This window comes from Pinus tabuliformis, chromosome 3_1 (assembly GCF_031772625.1).
Source record: "Pinus tabuliformis cultivar Carrire ecotype Pingquan chromosome 3_1, CPIR1, whole genome shotgun sequence".
NCBI lineage: Eukaryota > Viridiplantae > Streptophyta > Pinopsida > Pinales > Pinaceae > Pinus > Pinus tabuliformis.
Genome location: NC_142301.1, coordinates 419265458 through 419272343, shown reverse-complemented (window position 1 = coordinate 419272343; position 6886 = coordinate 419265458). Strand labels below are relative to the sequence as shown.

The window sequence follows — 6886 nt, the reverse complement described above, 5'->3', positions numbered from 1 at the left end:
ATATAATTAATATAGGCTTGAAAACAACTTATGGTTGGACCTAGAAGTTGCAATGAGATTTCTTTCCTATTTGCTCTACTCTCAGATGGTATATTGATTACCTTGTTAAATAGATTTCACAACCTTCCTACAGTTTGCATGTATTAGATTCATTTCTAAGGGTTTACAATCCTTTATATCATTATGTGGATAGAGTTTGAATGTATTTATCTTTGGAGTTGACGCAATGAACAAATTATTTGTTTGTAATACTTCATCGCAACGATACATGGCACAATGCATAAAGTTGAGATTCTTCTTCTTTGGGGACACATTCTTAGGTTATTCCATTCTTGACTTCCATATGTAAAAATATCGACAAAACGTTTTTGAACCCTACATATGTGAAAACAACTAAGGCCCATCTATGATCTTTTGATGTCCATTTTATTAATCATTTTCTTATCATATAACATGCAATTATGCATTGTGCTTGCAAGGATTAATACAAATTAGCACTTGTAAATTAGATATCTATTATCTATCTAGCACTTCAAATCAAGGTGATTTGTACTGTCTCACAAAATATTGTAGACAAATTACTCATGGAGATTGAATGTGAGGAGAAACAGTTTCCATCAGGGCAACTGGTGAAGCAGGGTGCAAAGGTTGTGAGTGAAATTAGTTGGTTGTCTTATTGTTTCCTTGAGTTTTTCTAGGGTGTTGGATTTCTGTATTATTTTCTATTTCAGAGTCTAACTGTTTGTATGCAGAGAATATTTGAATGCAACTTTCTAGGAAGGAGGGCCATTATTAAAGAGTGTTTCTCCAAGAAGTACATGCATCCCATTTTGGATTCAACGTTGACCTTGAAATGTCTTTATGGGCTTAGTGTATGAGACAAATTAGTTTGTTTTTGTTCTATCTTTACTTCATGGTTATAAGGAGATAGATTATTTTGCATGTTGCCTAAGGTGTCTATGAGTGGGATCCTTACAAAAATGTGATTCTAGGAAGCACATTGCATGGCTAAGGATAAAAACATTGGAGTTGTAACTCCCACTCTTTTCGCATTGTATTATGAGCTTCACACCCTTACATTTGAATATATATAGGGTCTATCTATGAAAGATGTGTTTGTGCAATCAAGATCACTTCCTTACTATGGGTTTTTCTAGTCATATTAAAATGAAATATGATCTACAATGCGAATTTAGGGATAGTCATTTCTAGCTTGGAATAATCATTTTTAATTTGATTTAGCTCCAATTTACTTGGCATTCCTTTGATCCCCTATACGAGTAATTTTATGTGTGTCTTAGCTTAACAAGAAAGATCCTTGATTGCTTTGTAACTACAAAGGAACAAATAGGAGATATTGCTCAAGAAATAGGCAGAGTTGTTGGACTTTTACATGATGAAGGTTTGGTGCATGGTGATATGAAAAAATCAAATATGATAATTCGTCAAGATTCCAAACAGTATGTTTGAAGTTATTTTGAATGATGTCATTTTCCAATCTAAATACATTGACTGGAAAAATCTTACCCTTGGTTGGTTGTAGGATTTGTTTTTTATCCTAAACTATGAAAATTGTTTAATGCAATTACAAATTTTACAACATTTTAACTACATGTAAATAATTGTGTTTGAAAACCACAAAGACATGCAAAGTTTGTTAATTCCTATTTTTCTTGGATTTCTAAAAGAAAAAGTATGTTTCCTTAGAACTGTTCAATCTCAATGCATATACAACTTGTCTTTAGTGGCTTGGAAAGTATTCTCAATTAATGCCATGTACACAGTGCATAATAATTTGGCTTGTCTTTTATGTTTATCATGTTAAAATATTTTTGCAATATATGATGTTATGGGAAAATGAATATTTGATATTTGTAAATTATAATGTTTTTGAAACAGGTCCTGATCAACTTTGGCCTTAGTTTCACATCTACATTGCCAGAGATAAGGTTGTATATTTATATGTTTTAGAGAGAGTGTTGTTGTCAATGCATTATTATAGTAGGAATGTTGTAAGTTGGCATTGTTGTTAACTCTAACTCTGGAATATGCTTGTCTTTTAATCCCAATAACCTATATTTCTTATTTATTTTATGTTTTGGGGTAGCTTATTACTTACTGATATTTTATTTCACTAGATTGCAGATGGAAAGAGTACTTGCTTCTTATAGAAAATCATCAAACAAATGGTCAGCTAGGCTAAATAAACTAGGTCAAGGTAAATATTAGTTCATGGTTTTAGTTGCAATTCTATCTATTATTTGGTGAGCACATAATTTCTTATCCCAGTGAAGGATTGTATTTGTGAATTTATGTTTTCACTTGCCTCCTTATTCCAAATTCAAATATTTGTTAGGTGGATTGTACTTGGTGACTGTCAACTTGTCCTTGTTGTCTTTGCTATTGAAAACTCTTCATTTCTCATAATTGCAATTTAATACAATTCGTGGAATTTGCTGTAGTTGGATCTATCATTCGGTCAACACATGATTTCTAATCCGTGTGAAGGATTGTATTCATAAATTTATGTTTTCAGTTGCCTCCTTATTCCAAATTCAAATATTTATTAGCTGGATTGTTATTTGTGACTGTCAACTTGTCCTTGTGGTCTTTGGTATTGAAAACTCTTCATTCTCATAAATGCAATTTAATACAATTTTTCACTGCAATAACTTACATTTTTGGGTTTTTTTTGCAGTTCATTTGCATGGTAGAAAGCATACATTGTTGGGAAAATCATCGTAAATTATTATGGATGTATATATTTTTGTAAACTATCAAGCCTCTGGTTGTTTTCTATCAAGCTTAAATATGCTTAGATTTTGATTTCTTAATTTTTTGGTGTCTAGGAGGCTTTTGTCATAAAATTTGATGTGGTGGATACTTTCCAAACTCTGCTCAAGTATATTCATTTGTAGTATTTAAAAAAATGGATTTTAAGTGATATCATTATGTTGTTTTAAGCATTTTAATTCTATGTGATAGTTTATTTTGTTTTAATATATTATGTAGAGCTAAAATATAGTTTTAGTTCATAATGTCTAACAACCTTGACATGTTGCATTCTTATAAATAAACAACAATTAAGGGTTTATTTCAACTGTTGTTATGAATGCTTCTGAATATATGGCTAGCTCAAAGCTAGAATGTGTCTGGTTTGAATAACCATTGGTTGAGGTGTGCTGGTCTTCGATGATGGTTTTAATAGGGATGTGATAGAATGTGTGGAATCACCCCTTGGGTTTCAGTGTGAGGTTTTCCTTGGAAAAAGGGTCAATAGTATCTTATTTCAGTAGTTGTGATTATATTAACATTGTGGACTATGATTGAAACATGCTTTGGTCAAATATTATCAATATGACATACATGTATAAGTAATTGGATGTATTTTATAGTAGTAGAGATATAGTGTTATTCATGACCTTTACTATTGAAGAAGACAAGACAAAGGGCTTATTTTCAAATGTGTTAACAAACATAGATATTATTTAAGGTGTGGTGTGTTAGATCAACAGTGTTTGTTAAGCTTCAACATGGGGAATATGTCTCTTTGGGCAAGGCGTTGATGATTCTTACCAAAACATTTCAACTCTGTAAGTCATCTAGTCATTCTTGAGCTACCACATCCCAATACGTTTCTCTTGTGCATGTGGAAGCTGCTTTGGCATTGTGCCATTATTTGGACAATATCATGTTATATGCAAATCCATTGCACAATTACTATGTGGCTCTTATTGTTCCATCCCATCAAGCCATTGAAAGTTAGGTTGAGAAAGAAGGAGTTGTTTATAAGGATTTTGTTGATCTATGTCAGAAGAGTGAAGCAATTAAAGTTCAAAGCTCAATTTTACATGTTATGGTTGTCCACCATTTCTCCTTCATTATACAATTGTAATTAGGTAAAACTGAGTTGTAAAATCATCTTAATGAAGGAAATGCATCGATTATCTTTTTTATGTGGAAATGGTGGCATAAACTGGGTAGTTTTATATCCATGAACATTAGAAGAGGGGGGAAAAGATGAAACATTTAGTTTGCCACTCATATAGTTGGATGAGTAAATAACCAACTTTTATTTTAGATATATCTTTTTCACAGTCATTGTTTTTGCATGGATCCTTCTAGCATGAATGATGTTTATTATTGAAGTTTGATTGTAAATGTTGATCGGTCACCTTCCCCAATAATTAGTTAAGCTCTTTTGTTGAGAATTCAAATTAATTCGACCTGTGACTTTCGAAAATTTGGATTACCTGACAAGCTATTGTTGTCATGTTAGGTTGCCCTTCTATCATATTTTTCAACTTTTCTTTCTATAATAGGGTTAAGTCTTGTAAAGGAAAGTATGTGACATTCAAGGATGTGCATATAACCTTTTGGAGCTTGATTTGTCCCATTTTCATTGCTTAATTTCTGCCATATGTTTCAAGCATATAACTTGTTATTTGAACACATGTTGTTTATATACTTAACCAAGTTCATGTGTTAGAGAATGAAACATTGTTGCGAATAAAATGACAAGGATTAGACATCACACCTCAGATTATTTGTTTTCACAAGTTATCTACAACTTGAATTTTTTAGCATGTAACTTAGTTGCCATGATTGTGCCTAAGCTTTCCCTAAAGGTTGAATACTAAGTTACTAAGGTGTTATTTTCCATGGTGAAATTTTAATTTCTTTGTTTATACAAGTTATTTTGCCACATAGTGGCCATTATTTCCCATCTAAAGAAAACTTGTTCGAGTTTCTTAATTTTATGGGGAAAAGTGGCTTTGACATTCTTGATGTTGAGGTATATGTCGTATAAATCCTTTATAGTGTACTTTAGTTTATATTCTAGTGTTCATTATCTTTCATGTCTTACACTCTGCATTGTAACTTCTTTGTTTTCAAAAAAGGAACACACTATTGATAGTAAGAAGTAGGAATTGAAGAAAGTGGAGAACAATGACATTGGAGTAACAAATGAAAAAAACGAGAGAGAAGAGAACCAGTCTAGTGATACCCTTAGAGCCAATATCTCACATAAGACACACACATAGAGACTGATGGTCAAGTCTTTAGAGTTGGTGAATTCACCTACAATGCCTTGGAAACACAATGATTATGTTTTGAAGTGATGATACTGTTGGGAATCACAATTTTCATTATACCGAAACCCGCAAGTGTTAGTCAATAATCGCATCGTCAAAGATAAGGATCCACAAGAGGCAATTAGTCCATGATGAAAAACACACTGGGAGCATTGGTTTATATAATTTCCAAGATTCTCCCCCCCAACACCAGATGGGTGTGCATAGAACTTGTGACCTACGCTCTGATAGCACTTGTTGGAAATATTCACATTCTCGTTAGACCAAAACCCACAAGTGTAATCAGTCAACCATCACTTCACTGAAGATAAGGATCCATGAGAGGTTATTAGTCCATCCCTCGAAACACACAAGGAGCATTGGTTTATCTAATGTCCAACATAAACAACATTTCATGTGTAAATTATAGTCCAACAAATATTAAGTTGGAAATTCATATTGTAATACTTGACATTTCATATAATATAATTTATGTGGTTGAAATTATTTATAGTTGCACTTGATATTATTTAGTATTGTAATTAACATATGTAACTTTTCGTTTTCATATTAGATGAACATGCACATTGTATGACATTTTTTTTAATTTAGTCGCAAAATCATACTAATTAATTTATGTTGATTAATAATGAACATATAAAATAAATCTAAAACTACTAAATTAGTAGTTTATATTGATTAATAATGAACATAAATAAAATGACTATACGACTAAATTATTCATTTATAGTGATTATTAATGAAAGTAAAAGAAATGAATATAAACTATTAAATTAGTTGTTTATATAATCAATATGAAACTACCAAATAAAGATAAATGACTACTGTAAATGATAAATTTGTGATTACAAATGGCGACTAAAATTTGTATATATATGACTATTAGTAGCTAATTTATAGTATCTTATAACACGACCAAAATTTAGTCGTATTTCTTTGGTCATTAACTGGTTTCAAATGATGACTAAAAATTTGCATATATATGACTATTAGTAGCTAATTTATAGTATATTAGAAGACGACCAACATTTTGGTCAATTTATTTGTTCATTAATTGATTTTATCGAGTGATCATATAGTAATATATTTTGTTGTATATTTGGTAATAATTGTGACATTAGTGAATAAATCAATGACTAAATTAATAACCAAATTTGTAACTAAATATACTACTACACGATAAAATTGAGACAATCAATTAATGACTAAGCTAAAAATAACTAGAAGTTGGTCGTGTTATAAGATATTATAAATTAGCTACCATTGGTCACTGACTGAAAATGGTTGTTTATATGAAAATTTTAGTTTTTTTTAGTAACTAATTAACGATTTTGTACTAGTGGTCACTAGTTCAAAGTGGCTAATTAGTTACTAGAAAAATGACTAAAATTTGGATATAAAACCAATAGTAGTTAATTTACAGTATCTTATAGCGCGACCAACTTTTAGTCGTTTTTAGCTTAGACATTAATTGGTAGTCTCAATTTTATCATCTAGTAGTATATTTAGTCATTAATTTAGTCATTGATTTAGTCATTAATTGTCAATATTGATGACCAAATACACAACAAAGCATATTATTATATGATCACCCAAGAAAACCAATTAATGACCAAGAAAATATGACCAAGATGTTGGTCATATTATAAGATATTGTAAATTAGCTACTAATAGTCATATATATGAAAATTTTAATCATCGTTTGAAACCAATTAATGACCAAAGAATTATGACTAAATTTTGGTTGTGTTTAAAGATATTGTAAATTAGCTACTAATAGTCGTATATAT

At 30.6% G+C, this 6886-nt stretch overlaps 1 pseudogene; it reads left to right on the top strand.

The window, feature by feature from the left end:
- The first annotated feature begins 584 nt into the window (after positions 1–584).
- Positions 585–2745, top strand: LOC149187530 (uncharacterized; annotated as a pseudogene).
- The last annotated feature ends 4141 nt before the right edge of the window (positions 2746–6886 follow it).